The sequence below is a fragment of the Macaca nemestrina genome, chromosome 8, assembly GCF_043159975.1.
Source record: "Macaca nemestrina isolate mMacNem1 chromosome 8, mMacNem.hap1, whole genome shotgun sequence".
Lineage (NCBI taxonomy): Eukaryota > Metazoa > Chordata > Mammalia > Primates > Cercopithecidae > Macaca > Macaca nemestrina.
In genome coordinates this window covers 48177887-48196183 of record NC_092132.1, presented here as the reverse complement: position 1 = coordinate 48196183, position 18297 = coordinate 48177887, and the positions used below count along the sequence as shown (strand labels likewise).

The 18297-nt window shown below is 43.9% G+C and overlaps 1 protein-coding gene across 3 annotated transcripts in view; it reads right to left on the bottom strand.

The window, feature by feature from the left end:
* Positions 1-18297, bottom strand: part of LOC105476102 (TSPY like 5) — a 321338-nt gene that overhangs the window by 252608 nt on the left and 50433 nt on the right. The gene's annotated exons all lie outside the window — the stretch shown is intronic.

Below are 18297 nucleotides of genomic sequence, written 5' to 3'. Positions count from 1 at the left end.
GAGGAAGCGGAGGCTTGAGAAGATTGTGTGAAATCTCACCCAGCCAGAAAGAAGCAGAGCCGGGATTTATGTCTGGGTTTGTTTGAACCCCAAACTGGCACCTTTAATCATTGTGATTGGCAGTCTTCTGGTATGAGATGCACAATCCTAGACCAGAGGTTATTTTCTTCCCCAGTTGAGGATGGACTTTTAATGACACTCCTCCTCCTCAAAGGAACAATTATAACAGCAATAACAAACAATGGTATGTGCAAGGCCACTAAGTGAGTGTGTGGAAGGACTAGAAGTCAGTTCTCCACCATTCTTTACAGGGAAGGTGTGAGAGGTTCAGTGTGAGATGCTATTCAAGAGACGTGGAATGAGGCTGGTAAAAGACCCTCACACCCCAGCCTCTCTTCCTACAGAGCACCGACAGAGGGGGCTGGCAGGGGAGTCCACGATGGGAGGGCTATACACAGACATGCTACACACAGATGTGATCTAGAAAGGTCTACGCCTGGAAGCTACCAGGTTCCATGGGTTTGCTTTTGCATCTGAAAATGTGTATGCTTTCAAAGGGCACATCTCAAAGGAGGTTTCAGTGCCTGCCATCACCAAACATTTTTCTTCAAATTATATTTCCTTGCAGGTTCCCTCAGAGGAGATAATGTCTGAGAAAAAGCCTCTGGTCACCCTGAAAAGGGAAGTTCCATAAAGGTCCTTCACAAAATGCTGACTTGAATGTGTAGCTCAGCTGACAACATGAAAAATGCAAGTTAGCCAAAATAGATTGCAGTAAACAGGGACTATGCCTCCTTGATTCAGACCGCACCCTGCCCTTAATTCATCCTTTCACCTATGGGATATTTACTGAACATCTACTGGGTAGATGCCATGCACTGTGGTAGATGCTGTGGATACATAGATAGATATGCCTTTTATGATTTCAAAGTCAAATAAAAAAATGACACAAATGTCTGTCTACACTTAGAATGAGGAATATAAGAACTAATGGTGGCATGGCAATAAATAACAAGAGCTAGTAGTTATTGAGCACCTACTATACATCAGAGGCTTACTAAACCTTCGCTGTGTACTAATGTGTTGAAAATTTACAAACCCTTTAGGACAGATTCAATTATCATCCCATTTTACAGATGAGGGTATCAAGCCTTAGCAATATTAAATAACTTGCCTAGCATCTATAGCTGGGGCATTTAAAACCAAGCTCCTCAGGCTTTGGTTTAGAGCTATTTGGCTCCAGAGCTACGATCTAAAGGGGCCTGGGTTTGATCCTAGCCTGGTCACTTAGCAGCCATAGCACAGGTTGCAGTGAGGACTAAAGGCAAAATGCATGTGAGGTGTTGTCACCCACTCTAGTCATCTAGCCATGAACTTGAAGGTCTTTGTGTTTTCTATAGAGGTCTGGACACATGATTCTGCTTCTAGCTGTAGTTCTGGTGATAGGTGGGCAGGCAAGGAAAGCATCAAGGAGGTGACCTTAAATAAGATTTCGAAGGAGCTGTATGAGTTTGCCAGACAATGTGTTGTAGAGAACAGAGAAGAGAGGACACAAGAAAGGATACTGTAGGCATGGAAATGACATGAGTAGAAGCAATTAGATATGGCTGGAGCCTATCTCAGGGCTGGGCAGGGGGCATAAAAAGAAGAGGCCAAAAAGGCGGACAGGCCACAGGTCAAGAGACCATGAATGTTGTGCTACCAGGTTACATCTGACCAAAGGTGACAGCGGGGCAGTGGAAAGATCCCTCCGCAACAACATGCAACAAGATGGAAGGTGGTCACAGCGGGAGACCTGGGTGGCAGCTGGTCAATTAAAGAGGTATTGACATAATTCAATGAGAGCTTCATTCATTCATTCATTCATTCATTCATTCATTCATTCATGCAGTCTATTAGCCAGGTAATAGGCAAATATTTGAAGATTGTCTTACAGCAATTCTCAAATTATGACATGGGGACCCTTCGGAGTCCTGAAGACCCTTTCAGGGGTATCAAAGAGGTCAAAACTATGTTCTAATACTACTAAGACATTATCTGCCTCTGTTACTCTCATTCTCTCACAAGTGTCCTGTGGAGATTCCCAGAGGCTGCACAACCACAGATAAAAGAACATATTGAAGGCAGGAGCAGATAGAAGAATCCCTAGCCTTTTATTTTAAGTCAAACAGTTAAAGAGATTTGCAAAAATGTAAAACAAGGCCACTCTTCTTAATACATGTTTTTGGTTTTCAAAAATATAGTCATTTTTTCATAAAAACAGGTTCTTTATGTTAACATGTAATGGGTGTGGTTATTTTAATGAACTATTTGAGAGTATAATAAATATTTATGTATTTTTAAATAAGTATTTTTAGACATTATGCTTTAATTTCTAATATGAAAATCTTGATAGATATAATCCACCAATAAAAAAATTGAAGAGTGTAAAAAGGGTTTCTGAAACAAAAAGTTTGAGAGCCACAGGTATAGTACATACTGGGTACTGTCCAGGACATTAGGAGTAAAGCAGTGAACAGGCCTCAGTCAGTCCCTGCCCTGTGGGGGCCCTCATTCTAGGTCCATAAATAAACAGTGAACAGCAAAGAGCAGGGTAATGGGTGAAGAGCAGTGAGTCAGGCTCACCTTGCTGTCTTTGCTTGCAGGTAGCAAAGCCCTGGTCCCACACCTCTTCTCTTGCTTTCACTGAATGCCACAGTCCCCAAGGGCATCCATCCTCTGAGGGCATATTAGTCCATTCTCACACTGCTAAAAAGAGATTTAATTGGCTCACAGTTCTGCAGGCTATACAGGAAGCATGGGTGGGGAGGCCTCAGGAGACTTACAGTCATGGTGGAAGGTGAAGGGGAAGCAGGCACGTCCTACATGGCTGGAGCAGGAGGAAGAGCAAAAGGGGAGATGCCACACACTTTTAAGCAACCAGAACTCATGAAAACTCACTATCACAAGAATAGTAAGAGAGAAGTCCACCCTCGTGATTCAATCACCTCCCACCAGGCCCCTCCTGCAACACTGGGGACTACAATTCCACATGGAATTTAGACGGAGACACAAATCCAAACCATATCAGAGGGCCTCTCATATGACGGCAGTTTCCCTCCCATGCCCCTCACAGCACAACCAGCCCTGGTGCTGGGGAAAGGGTTCTTCATGTTCCCACTGCCTCCTCCAGTCCCCCTCCCTCTTTCCTGCTCAGGCATTGATGTGTTGTTAGAAGCTTCCCAGAGCTGGGGTTCAAAATCATTCCTCTGATACACTCACACCATTCATCTCATAGATGAATTCCTCACACTGTCCTCCTCAAACGCCTCTTCCCTGGCCTCACTCACAGCTTCCTCATCCATGGGGAAAATGGAAACAATCCAAGAAGAACCTGTACCTTCACCCCTCACCCAGTCTACCCTAGTGCATCTACTGTCAGATGCTCTGGCTTCCCTCCCTCACCACTCTGTTACCAGGAGTGAACTCTCCTGCTCCTGCCACCTGCCCTGCTGGGCATCCCACTGGCTCCTACATTCTCCACTTGCCCCTTCACTCTCTCCTGCATCATTCGTGTTTCACTCTTTACTGAAAATTTCCTACTAGCAAAATAATACAGTATTTCTCCCACTTAAAAAAAATATATTTACCCCACATCCCTCTCTATTGCCCCATGTCTGTATTCTCTCTTTTAAATCAAAAATTGTTAAAAGGGTTGTCTTTACTAGCTATCTCCAATTCCTCTCTTCTCATCCATTCCTGAACCCATTCTGGTCATAATTTCTCTCCCACCATCCCACTGAAACTGTTTCCCAATGACACCCAAGTCACTAAATCCAAGGTCAATTTCAATCCTCATCCTGCTTGACTCTTTCAACAGCACCTCACCCAGTTGATCATGGTCTCCTCTAAAGCACTTTTGTTTTCCTCCATTTCTTGGGAAGGAAAACCTGAGAGTGTGAATTCCAGAACGTCCCACTCTTGGGTCTTCCTTCCTTTATGAGCTACTTATTCTTGGTATCCTTTGCTGGTTCCTCTTCATCTCCCTGAATTCTGTTAGAGTGTCCCAGGGTTTAGTGATCAAAACTCTTCTCTACTATAGTCACCGCCTGGATGATTTCAGTCAGGGTCAGTGCTTTAAATGCTCTTGGCCAGGTCCATGGGTCAGCAGTCTCCATGGAGCCAAAGCGTTATTGAGGACCATCAGGAGAAAGTAAGACACTTGCAAACAAGATTTCCACTTTCATGCAGTTGTTTTATACAGTATCATACACAGCAGCATGGCCATGGAGTAAAGTGTTGAAGTGGGCAGGAGGAAAGCATCACTGCAGGGATGCTGTCAGTGTTCTGAGCGGCCGAGGCTCTTGTCCCTGGATGTTAAAAAGGAAAACAGCCACAGTTCTTTGTGCATCCTTTATCGCCCCATTTTTGTTTATGTATCTGTCTCGTAGGCTAGAAAGCAAGCTCAACAAACACAGGAACCATGCTCTGCACAGTACCTACCACAAAGCCTGGTATATGGAGTTACTACATAAATATATTTGGTGCTTTTTGAAATCAAAATAAAATGATAACTTCTGAAGAGGCAGAGAGATCGCCAGATGTAGGCCTTCACCTTAAGAAAGGACTGATTGTAAAAAGCTTATCCACCATGATCAAGTGGGCTTCATCCCTGGGATGCAAGGCTGGTTCAACATTCGCAAATCAATAAACATAATCCAGCATATAAACAGAACCAAAGACAAGAACCACATGATTATCTCAATAGATGCAGAAAAGGCTTTTGACAAAATTCAACAGCCCTTCATGCTAAAAACGCTCAATAAATTCGGTATTGATGGAATGTACCTCAAAATAATAAGAGCTATTTATGACAAACCCACAGCCAATATCATACTGAATGGGCAAAAACTGGAAAAATTCCCTTTGAAAACTGGCACAAGACAGGGATGCCCTCTCTCACCACTCCTATTCAACATAGTGCTGGAAGTTCTGGCTAGGGCAATTAGGCAAGAGAAAGAAATCAAGGGTATTCAGTTAGGAAAAGAAGAAGTCAAATTGTCCCTGTTTGCAGATGACATGATTGTATATTTAGAAAACCCCATTGTCTCAGCCCAAAATCTCCTTAAGCTGATAAGCAACTTCAGCAAAGTCTCGGGATACAAAATTAATGTGCAAAAATCACAAGCATTCTTATACATCAGTAACAGACAAACAGAGAGCCAAATCAGGAATGAACTTCCATTCACAATTGCTTCAAAGAGAATAAAATACCTAGGAATCCAACTTACAAGGGATGTAAAGGACCTCTTCAAGGAGAACTACAAACCACTGCTCAGTGAAATAAAAGAGGACACAAACAAATGGAAGAACATACCATGCTCATGGATAGGAAGAATCAATATCATGAAAATGGCCATACTGCCCAAGGTAATTCATAGATTCAATGCCATCCCCATCAAGCTACCAATGAGTTTCTTCACAGAATTGGAAAAAACTGCTTTAAAGTTCATATGGAACCAAAAAAGAGCCCGCATCTTCAAGACAATCCTAAGTCAAAAGAACAAAGCTGGAGGCATCACGCTACCTGACTTCAAACTATACTACAAGGCTACAGTAACCAAAACAGCATGGTACTGGTACCAAAACAGAGATATAGACCAATGGAACAGAACAGAGGCCTCAGAAATAATACCACACATCTACAGCCATCTGATCTTTGACAAACCTGAGAGAAACAAGAAACGGGGAAAGGATTCCCTATTTAATAAATGGTGCTGGGAAAATTGGCTAGCCATAAGTAGAAAGCTGAAACTGGATCCTTTCCTTACTCCTTATACGAAAATTAATTCAAGATGGATTAGAGACTTAAATGTTAGACCTAATACCATAAAAATCCTAGAGGAAAACCTAGGTAGTACCATTCAGGACATAGGCATGGGCAAAGACTTCATGTCTAAAACACCAAAAGCAACGGCAGCAAAAGCCAAAATTGACAAATGGGATCTCATTAAACTAAAGAGCTTCTGCACAGCAAAAGAAACTACCATCAGAGTGAACAGGCAACCTACAGAATGGGAGAAAATTTTTGCAATCTACTCATCTGACAAAGGGCTAATACCCAGAACCTACAAAGAACTCAAACAAATTTACAAGAAAAAAACAAACAACCCCATCAAAAAGTGGGCAAAGGATATGAACAGACATTTCTCAAAAGAAGACATTCATACAGCCAACAGACACATGAAAAAATGCTCATCATCACTGGCCATCAGAGAAATGCAAATCAAAACCACAATGAGATACCATCTCACACCAGTTAGAATGGCGATCATTAAAAAGTCAGGAAACAACAGGTGCTGGAGAGGATGTGGAGAAATAGGAACACTTTTACACTGTTGGTGGGATTGTAAACTAGCTCAACCATTATGGAAAACAGTATGGCGATTCCTCAAGGATCTAGAACTAGATGTACCATATGACCCAGCCATCCCATTACTGGGTATATACCCAAAGGATTATAAATTATGCTGCTATAAAGACACATGCACACGTATGTTTATTGCGGCACTATTCACAATAGCAAAGACTTGGAATCAACCCAAATGTCCATCAGTGACAGATTGGATTAAGAAAATGTGGCACATATACACCATGGAATACTATGCAGCCATCAAAAAGATGAGTTTGTGTCCTTTGTAGGGACATGGATGCAGCTGGAAACCATCATTCTTAGCAAACTATCACAAGAACAGAAAACCAAACACCGCATGTTCTCACTCATAGGTGGGAACTGAACAATGAGATCACTTGGACTCGGGAAGGGGAACATCACACACAGGGGCCTATCATGGGGAGGGGGGAGGGGGGAGGGATTGCATTGGGAGTTATACCTGATGTAAATGACGAGTTGATGGGTGCAGCACACCAACATGGCACAAGTATACATATGTAACAAACCTGCACATTATGCACATGTACCCTACAACTTAAAGTATAATAATAATAAATAAATTTAAAAAAAAAAAAAAAGAAAGGACTGATTGTTAAAATCTCCTAAAACCAAGCTGATCTTGAGTCCTGTGGCCTGCATCTCCTGCAGAGGGAAATGTCTCCTCTCAACTCTCTCAGTCATAATCTCAGTCTGCCCCTCATTTAGCCATTTAAGAAGACTGCCCCTCATTTAGCCATTTAAGAAGACTGCGCCATGAGCTCTGCCCTGTGAACGTCAGCTATGTTCTCCCTTAGAACCACAAATCCAACTTCATTCTAATCCTCACATACTTATTGAGCAGCTACCATGTGCCAGATTCTGCAGTGCTGGGGACAGAACAGCTACCCACATTCCTCCCCTTTCATATTGGTGAGGACTGAGAAACCCGGGTTCTAGCAGTAAGAACAGTGTTTTTCTCCCAAGAATAATTTCTTGGGAATAAGTTGTTGTTTTGGACTGGGAGACTGTCTCTCTAAAATTCCAAGTAAGCACCATGCTTTGCTGAATTTCAGCAAATGGAGCCTGTACTGCCTTTTTAGTGAGGATTTTGCCTTACTAAGCTGGATTCCTGCTGGTTCTTTTTCATTATTGCAGCAGAACTGGTTCACATGGAGCACTTTCTTCCATGTAACATTGATCTCTTAAAGACCGAATCTAATGTGCAACCACTTGACATAATGACCACAGGAGAAGCACAGAAAATAAATGGAGAGCTTTGCATTCCTGCTGTCACTGGTCATCTCATCCAGGCTGCCTAAGCCTCCTTGGAAACCAGAAACCTTGGAAACATCAACCCATCGCACCCCCCACCACTGGTCAAAACTTGAGTTCAAGGTGTCAGACCATTCTCATTCATTCTTTCACAAATCTGAGTTTATTACAGCCCACATCTCAGAGGAAGTATTCCATATCCTGAGTTTATCACTATCTTTATTCAGCCTCCCAACAATTATAGCTAAAGCTACCCACCATGCCCTCTCTTAAATTCTGCAATGTGGAAAAAAGAGATACCATTCAATGTATTAACTCCATTCTTCATTTATTCATTCACTCATTCATTTCTGTACGAAGCTCAGTACACATGGTCAAGCAGGGAAGCAGAGATGTAAAGCAACTGAAAAACTGCTGAAATGGAGACAATACAAGGTTAAGTAGAGTATCTGCTCTTTCATGCCAGTGTTTTTGTACACGTTATTCTCCTTGTTTGAAATTATAATAGTTAAGATCTAAAGAGCACTTAGTAATATGTCAACAACCATGTACAATTTATTTTTCCTTAACTGAACAGAATAGCTATTTAACATCTTTTTGCCTTAGTTTCTCTTCTCAAAGACTGTGGAAGAGTCTCAAGTTGACAGGAATGAATCTAACATAATTTTATTTTTTTAGGACCTGCAAGTGGCTATACTCTGTCATTTTAGCTATTAGAGAGTGTTTGTCTTCTCACTCAGGACTCTGTGCCATCTATTTTAAAACTGCAAGCTTCTATTTGTTTCAAGGTTCTCCTCCGACCATCCTGCACTGACTGGATTTATAGCTCCTCTAGTCCCAGGTCATGGGCAGGGGTGGGTTAGGATTTGTATTTTTACCACCTCCCCTCTGCTGTCTCTTCCAGGGATTTACCTTCTGGTGTTGGGCAGGGAGAAGAAAGGGGCAAGGCACCTTCTTATGTGAGTGCCCACGCTGAGGTTGTTGTCCTATTTTAATGTTCATCCAACTCCAATCCAACTCATGGTCTCCAGACTTGGGAAGTAATGATGGTGGTCTCACACACTCTACTGACAGGCCTTCATCTCATGTGACTCCTTATCCCTCAATGGTCACTTTCCTTTTTTTCTTTTTTTGGCAGAACTCTCACTGCCTTCCTCCAATGCATAAATCTTTTTGGCCCATTCTGGAGCAGACTCCACAGTGAAGCAGCCTCATCCCATCAATCCTCTGCAGGGTGACTGGGGTTTCCCTTTCCACATGACTGTGCCCTCTGACTTCTTTTCCCAGTCCTCTGATGAGTTGGAGGAGCAAATCATGAACCCAGGCTGGATTGGGCAGGGACCAGGCCATGAAGGGCTGGTAATGGAGTGAAGCATTTATGCTTTAAGCCAGCTGGAGCCACCAAAGAATTTTGAACAAGGGAGTGATATGATTAGATGTGTATTTTATTACAATCCTTCTTAGAACACAGTAGAGAATGGACAGGAGAATATGAGACTAGCAGCAGGGAGACTAATAAGGGGCCAAATGCCATGCTTTTCCACTTGCATATTTTCTGCAAACATGGCCAATCATGATCACTCTTTCTGCTTATGACATAATTTAGAAGGTGATTCAACATGACTTGGGTGAGTCGGTCCTTTCTGTCTATGGAAGGCTGTAGTGGGTTGAATTACATCCCCCTCAGAGGTATACTGAAATCCTAACCCCTGGTACCTGTGCCTGTGACCATAGTTGAAAATAAGGTATTTGCAGATGTATTGAAATTAAGGTCATGATGGATTAGGGTGGGCCCTAAATCCAGTGACTGGTGTCCTTTTAAGGACAGGGGAGGTTTGAAGACACACAATGAAGAAGGCTGTGTGAGGAGAGAAGCGGACATTGTAAAGATGCAGCTATAAGTCAAAGAATTCCAAGGATTGCTGGCAACCAATAAAAGCCAGGAAACATGAGGAAGGATTCTTTCTGGAGTCTCAGAGGCAACGTGGCCCTGCTGATACTTTGATTTCCAGAATGATGAGAACATTACTGTTTTTTTTAAGTCACCAAGTTTGTAGTGATTTATTACAGCATCCCTAGGAAATGAACACAGGGCCAAATAATTACAGAACATTAGAACTATCTCCATCATCAAACGAGAAAGCTGAGGCCCAGAGATGTGACACGGATTCCCAAAGTACCCAGAGGATTCATGGCAAGTCCCGTAGATAAGGAAGGTATACTTGGGGAAACAGGGACCATTTACTCTGGTTGTAGTTTCTGACACTTCCTTGTTGCCCGCATTTGACTTCAGACCCTCAGTTCTTTGCCTAACCAGACCCTTCTTCTCATCCCCTACCCAAGCCGCCCTCAGTCCCCTCTCCCTGATCATCCAGTTTGCAAACTGTCTGCCCACCCAGGACCCAGCTAGAGTCAGCTCTGGGGATCTGACTCAACACCTGCCTGAGCCTGAGCCTGACCCATCCCTGCTGCCAAGTACAGCCACTGGACTCTCCAAGTCATCTCATGAGCTGACCCTGGGGGATCTCTGCAGCTCCTAGACCCAAACATTTATTACACTAGAGGCAAGTCCACATCATTTTCATGAATCTCTTCCCACTAGACTATAAGCTCCTTGAGGAAAGAGACCACTTACTTTTACAAATCTTTCTTTTTTATACCCAGCACAATACCTGATCCATGGTGAGCTCTCAAGAATACTGAATGACGTTATCGATTGAGTCATTTCTTTACAAGCTGTGTAACATGCCTCAGCCCTATGGAGAGAGACTGGAAGGGCCCCAGGGTCAGTTCACATGGGAAGTTCCCACCCATGAAAGACAATATGTGCAAAGAGATCAGGCAGAGTTACCAGCAGTTAACAAGTATTCCACAAAAAGAGAATATTGCATGTGCAAATAAGTTTTGGGAGGGCTATGTCATAAAGAGTTAAACCTCTGTCTTTACTATGGGACCTAGAGGGGTCTTGAATATGCTAATATGCAACTCTCCAAGATGAGTATCAATAGGAATCATTCTTCCTCTGCATAACACCTGACTTGCACCAGGTGTCCCTTCTTTTCTGCTGATGGATATTTGGATTTCTAGTGAATTTCTGTTTTGTTTTTAAGCAGAATATGAGCCAAAGTCATCCTCTTGTGAGCTGTAAGTCTACCTGCTCAGTTTGGAGATGTTGACATGGCCCTAAATGTCACCACACGTATATTAAAATCTTTGGCTTCTTCCCAGTCCACAGCGCCTCTGGGCTCTTTTGCCAGAGCGCTTTAACGGGGAAAATAGGCAGAGGAAATAGAGTACCGCAGTGTTGCGTGGCAGTCACTAGGAGACCAGCTGTGCCTCTCAATTCGGAGTGCAGCCCCAAATAAATGAGACTCCGATGTGCTAGCTGAGCGGAATGCTCCTTGAGCATGGGGACTGTTGAGAACGGAAACACTTTGAGCCTCCAGTATGTTAGAGAGGAAGAAAGTGGAGCCCAAAGAAGTGACACGGCTTCCACAGCATCACAGAGCCAATGCTTGTCTTGTCAAATGTAACTCTTAACCGGTTAAAACTGTAACTCAACCACCAACCAGTATGAGGTGCTGCATTTTTAAAACTTGCTCCAGAAATAAATATATGCAGTCTGGGGTCCTAGTGTGGGCATAGTGGGAAGGCCAGAAGACAAAGAAAGCCATCGTTAGCCATTAGGATAGCAAGAGATTCCTAGGAACACCCAAGGAACACCCCTAACTTCCGGCCTACTCCTCCTCACATGGCAAAAACTAGCTCCTATCTCAATCATATACCAAATTCACCCATCAATCAACATCTACATCCTCCTAACTCTCTCCACTCTATCCATTGTAGTGGGTAGTTGAGGAGGTCTCAACCAAACACAATTACGCAAAATCATAGGATACTCTTCGATCACTCACATGGGCTGAATAATAATAACACTGGTGTACAGCCCAACTACTACAATTCTTTATTTAACTATATATATTACCCTAACAACTACCATATTCCTGACTCTCAACCTGAGCTCAAGCACCACAACTCTCATACTATCCCGTACCTGAAACAAATCAACCCACCTGGTACCACTAATAGCATCTACCCTCATATCTCTAGGGGGCTTACCCCCTTTAACTGGCTTCCTACCCAAATGAATTATCATTCAAGAACTCACAATGAACAATAACTTTCTCATTCCCTCTATTATAATTACCATGACCCTACTCAATCTATACTTCTACATACGTCTAATCTACACCGTCTCACTAACACTATTCCCCACATCCAACAACATAAAAATAACATGACAGTTCGAAAATACAAAACCCATACTCCTCATCCCCCCACTCATCATCACCTCTACCTTCTTACTACCAATCTCCCCCCTAATCTCAGGTATCCACTAGAAATTTAGGTTAAACAAGACCAAGAGCCTTCAAAGCTCTTAGTAAGTAAAAATACTTAGTTTCTGAAACACTTAAGGACTGCAAATACCTGCTCTGCATCAATTGAACGCAAATCAACCACTTTAATTAAGCTAAGCCCTTACTAGATCAATGGGATTCGAACCCACAAAAACTTAGTTAACAGCTAAACACCCTAATCGACTGGCTTTGATCCACTTCTCCCGCCGCAGGAAAAAAAGGTGGGAGAAGCCCCGGCAGAAACTCTAAAGCTGCTCCTTTGAATTTGCAATTCAACATGAAAATCACCTCGGGGCTGGTAAAAGGAGGACTAGACCCCCATCTTTAGGTTTACAGCCTAATACTTACTCAGCCATTTTACCACTTTTCCTCTCGAACACATATCACCGCTTCCATAACTATAACCACTCAAAAAGGCATAATTAAACTCTACTCCCTCTCCTTCCTTATTCCCTTCATCCTAACCCTACTTCTAATGGTATAATCTATTGCCCCGAGCAATCTCAATCACGATGTATACACCAACAAATAACGTTCAACCAGCAACCACTACTAATCAACGCCCATAATCATACAAGGCACCCGCACCAATAGTATCGCCCCGAACTAATCCCGATCCCTCCCCCTATGCCCCCCCTCACTTAGGAATCCCTTGTTCACCATCCTCCGTGAAATCAATATCCCGCACAAGAGTGCTACTCTCCTCGCTCCGGGCCCATAACTCGTGGGGGTAGCTATACCTGAACTGTATCCGGCATCTGGTTCTTAACCTCAGGGCCATAACAACTAAGGTCGCCCACACGTTCCCCTTAAATAAGACATCTCGATGGATCACGGGTCTATCACCCTATTAACCAGTCACGGGAGCTCTCCATGCATTTGGTATCTTAGTCTTCCTTCAACAACTTTATACATCTTCTTAAATCAAGAAACAACTATTTGGAGTTGACATTGAGTAATAACCCAAACATTAGATCTGACATTAAGCTTTAAACTAGATTACTTCTCCGTAATATTTATTCCAATCGCACTATTCATTACCTGGTCTATTATAGAATTCTCGCTATGGTACATAAGCTCAGACCCAAACATCAATCAATTCTTCAAATACCTCCTTATTTTCCTCACTGCCATACTAATTCTAGTTACTGCTAACAACCTTTTTCAACTCTTCATCGGCTGGGAAGGCGTTGGAATTATATCCTTCCTCCTAATTAGCTGATGACACGCTCGAACGGATGCCAATACAGCAGCCATCCAGGCAATCCTATACAACCGCATTGGTGACATTGGTCTTATCCTAGCCATAGCATGATTTCTCCTACACTACAACTCATGAGACTTTCAACAAATATTAGCCCTAAATTCCAACTTAAACCTCCTTCCACTGATAGGCCTTCTCCTAGCAGCAACAGGAAAATCAGCTCAATTTGGCCTTCACCCCTGACTACCCTCTGCTATAGAAGGCCCAACTCCGGTCTCAGCCCTCCTTCACTCTAGCACCATAGTCGTTGCCGGGGTATTCTTACTCATTCGCTTCCACCCTTTAATAGAAAACAATACATTAATTCAAAATCTTACACTATGCCTGGGAGCTATTACTACCCTATTCATAGCCATCTGCGCCCTCACACAAAACGACATTAAAAAAATTGTAGCCTTCTCTACCTCAAGCCAACTAGGTCTAATAATAGTCACCATTGGAATCAACCAACCATACCTAGCATTCCTACACATCTGTACCCATGCCTTCTTTAAAGCCATACTCTTTATATGCTCCGGATCCATTATCCACAACCTAAACAACGAACAAGATATTCGAAAAATAGGAGGCCTATTTAAAACAATACCCCTCACCTCAACTTCCCTAATCATTGGCAACCTAGCACTCACAGGAATAACCTTCCTCACAGGCTTCTATTCCAAAGACCTCATTATCGAAGCCACAAACACGTCGTATACCAACGCCTGAGCCCTATTTATTACTCTCATCGCTACCTCCCTAACAAGCGCCTACAGTACTTGAACTATTCTCCTCACCCTAACAGGACAACCTCGCTTCCCAGCTCTAACAAACATTAACGAAAATAACCCCGCTCTACTAAACCCAATTAAACGCCTCACAATAGGCAGCACAATCACAGGATTCCTTATCACCAACAACATCCCCCCTACTTCACTCCCCCAGCCAACAATACCCCTCTATTTAAAACTCTCAGCCCTGTGCGCAACTATCTTAGGTTTCCTAACAGCCCTAGACCTCGCTGTGGGTGATGCAGGTGTGATTTGTCTCCTCCAGTTCTCAGCTGCACTTATTCCCACGTTTTGCTCACTCCCAGGCAACCACAGGGGATCTGGGAAGGAATCCTCCTCAGGTTCCCCGGGAGATTCCGCCCCAGTTTCCTGAGCATTTATGGCTAACAATTCCAAGGAGAGACAGGCACCCGGCCTCCTCTCTGAGGGCATCTCTCTTCCCTGTGTTAAACCTGCAGCAGCAAGCCCAGCTGAGCACCTCCCACACCTGCCGACTCAGTCCTCCAGGGGACACAGCATCAGGGACAGAAGGGGAAGGGAGAAAGTGTGATGGCTTTGTTCTCCCCTTCACACCCCACTCAGCGTCCATTCACCTTCTCGAAGAGCACCCCGATCCCTGATTTCCTCCTGGTTTGAATTGTAGTGGGATGGTAAACCCAGGCACCTGCCCTCCAAATAAAGCAATCAAAATCTCCTTCCCCCAGAGCCTCCCTCAGTACCCCAGTGTCACAGGGGACAGGTATGGGACCACACTCAGTAGCAGGGGCTTTCCCATCTCTGCATCTTGAGTGGGTGTCCCTAGGAATGGTGATATGTCCAGAGTCCTACATCCCTGTGGTGGCACCCTGGGCATGCAGTCCTGCTAGAATTCCACTCCTGGGGCTTTGCTGCCTCATACTCTAGGGCTTTCTCACCTCTTGCTTGTCTCCTAGCCTAGTTTTCCAACATTCCCTCTGATTCTGTAAGCACCTGATCTACCTCCCCATAACCCCATTTCCCTGGCCAACCAGAGTCACTTTGTGTTGCTTGCAATCAAAGAACCCTAAGGATACAAAATTTGTGCACTGATAATCCTCATCAGATGTAGTAAATACTTAAACTCTCACCAAGTGCCAGAAAGAGGAAAATGTTTGGGGAGAAGTGGGAATGGCAAGGGAAGAAATCCAGGAAGCCTTCAAAAAGGAGGAGATGTCTAGGGATTAGAAAGATCCCCTACAGGGTCAGGAAGTGGCCTAAACACTTAGGTAAGTGCCGACAGGGATGCTTGTGCACAGATGGAGCAGCTGCAGGGAGAGGAGAAAGCAGAGCATGTCCCAGGTGCCCCCTCTGCTGCTGCTTCTGCAGGACAGCCACAGCTGGGTCCCCCCACTGCACCTTCTCCCCAGAACTGAGATGCAAATGCAGCCACACAAACACTGGCACCCACCCCTTCCTTCCACCTCTGGGCAGGGGCCAAGGGGAAAGGGGCTGGGGTTTCTCAGTGGTGACAACAAAGCCAAGCCAAGGAGGCATCTGTGGCAACCTTGCATCCTCATAAGTGTCTTTCCTGAATGCCCAAGCCCAGAGCTTCCTCTGAGCACACCTGGGGGCCACTGCAGCATTGTGTTCTAGTAACTTCTCCCCCTCTCTGCCGCTCCCTCCCCTAGCTTACTGGATAAGTTCCCTCTTCGTGTTTACAATTCTGCATTTCCCACTGGGCCATAATGGCCCATGCTCCATAAGCGTGGAGACTATGCTTATAATGCTCTGCATTAGTCATTTCCACAGAGATTCAAGCAAAACAGCAAATCCAAGTGAATTAATTCTGACAAAACTCTGCCAAAGAAAAAACAAAAAAAAGAAAAGAGGGCCAATTGCTTATTATAGTCCTCAAAGTCAAAACGAGGGGTTACGGCAACTTATCTGGTGTTCCCTGGTGTCAAGGACAAAGGCGAGATAGGACTGATCCTCCCTCATGCCTGCCTCTTTCTTCACGAGGACATTGGAAATAAGGAACGTCTGGGAACAATTTGTTCAAGGTTTGAGCTGTTGGCTCCTAAACAAGGAGCGATCTTGGGGAAAAACATTATAATGCAATTGTAACGAAAATCTCTTTTCAGTAGATTTGCAGAACATTAAACACTATCCACAGACGGTTTCAGATGCAGTCCCTAGCTAACAAGAACACAGCGGCTTTTGAATCTCAGTTTTCTCCCTGCCGTACCTGAGAAAACTCTCCTTCCATTTGGGGTGTTGCATGTGAGGTTTTGGAATGAGGTGTCATTTCCTTAAAAGGAAAAGAAAATACATATTTTGGTGGCTACGGCTCAGGTAGCACATGTTTCCAGAGGAAATGAAAGTTTTTGAAAGGAATGTTTGCCTCCTTCAGTCTAAATAATGTTGATTTGTGGATGTCTTAACCTCTGTTTGGTGTTTAATGAGCAAAAATGTATCTTCTCAGACATGGAGCACACTGGATCCTTTTTAGTGGGCCACACTGGGGTCAGTAAAGATGGAAAGAAAAGCATCATTGTGACTCCAGTGAAATGCAGTGTTCTTCACGCAACTACTCTGAAGTTTGGATCCAGGCTGTTCCTAGGGAAACATCAGCTCCTTCACCGGTATTTTTCTTTTTCTGTTTTTCTTTTTCTGCTTGCAAATCATAACCCCTGGAAATTTTAAATTACTTCTTTGTGCTTAACGAATTAACTAATTAGATGATTTCATTTGGACATTGCATAATATGGTAGAATTAGGGATTGGTCAAGTTCCTTGATTTGATTTGAGAACCAGTTCCAGGAGTTACTGGCTGATGGATCTCCTGAAAGCCACTTTTCCCTTCAAAGCCTCAGTTACCACAGGTGTGAAGGGGGGTGATATACCCACCTGACCCCCTTCAGCTATTATGAAGATCAAATGAAATAATGAATTGAAAGTGCTATAATGCAGATCAAATAAAATAACAAATTGAAAGTGCTTTGGAAAGTACAAAGCACATCACAATTATAAGAGAGGGAAGGAAAATGAAGTCACGGTTTATTGTGCATCCAATGTGTACCAAGTCTTTTGCAAACTGACTCTCGCAATAGCCTCCTAAGCCCTCTCCATATCTCCAGTCTTACCATGCTCACCCCAATCCATCCCCTAATGTCAGCCAAAATGACAGAAATCATTTTCAGCTCTAAAATCCTCCTGTCTCCCATTGCAATTATAATAGTATCCAAGCTCCTTGCCATGGATTTATGAGACTCTACCTGACTGCCTCCTCTCTCCCCAGTGCCGCTTCTCTACTTGGTCATACTGGTTCTTCTGGTTATTGGGCCATGCTCAATTTCTTTCTGTTTTGGGGCCTTTGCATATGGCTTAACCTGGCTGAACCTCTTCCTCCTTTGCAATTTGCATGTCATTTGCTCCCTCTCAGTCAGAACTGCCATATTGGCCAGACCTGTTATGTAATATACATTTCCAGGGGGTGCCATTCACATAGACTACAGTCTGCACAACAGCACATGGTGGCCCTGTTCTCAGCCTCCACCACCACTCCTGCTATACTCTTGACTTACACACTTCTCCTTCACAGCAATTTACACATTCATAATCATTTATTTGTTAAATGTCTATCTTCTCCACTAGTCCATCAGGGTAGGGATCATGACTTCCCTGTTCACCTAGAATCCTCAGCACCTACAACAGAAGGTACTCAGTAAATGTGTATGGACTGACTTTCCATGAAGTAAAGATGAGTACATATCACGCTGTCTCAACACAATGTCACAAAATAGGCGCGGGCGCGGTGGCTCATGCCTGTAATCCCAGCACTTTGGGAGGCCGAGGCGGGCAGATCACAAGGTCAGGAGATCGAGACCACGGTGAAACCCCGTCTCTACTAAAAATACAAAAAATTAGCCGGGCGCGGTTGTGGGCGCCTGTAGTCCCAGCTACTCGGGAGGCTGAGGCAGGAGAATGGCGTGAACCCGGGAGGCGGAGCTTGCAGTGAGCCGAGATCGCGCCACTGCACTCCAGCCTGGGCGACAGAGCGAGACTCCGTCTCAAAAAAAAAAAAAAATAGGCATAAGCATTGAGGCTTGGCAAGTATCTCAGCAGCTTCCCATTGTCTGTCTCCATTCTCAGAGCTAGCATTAACCTGGAAGCTAAGAAGTCCTCATATACCACAGGCCAGGT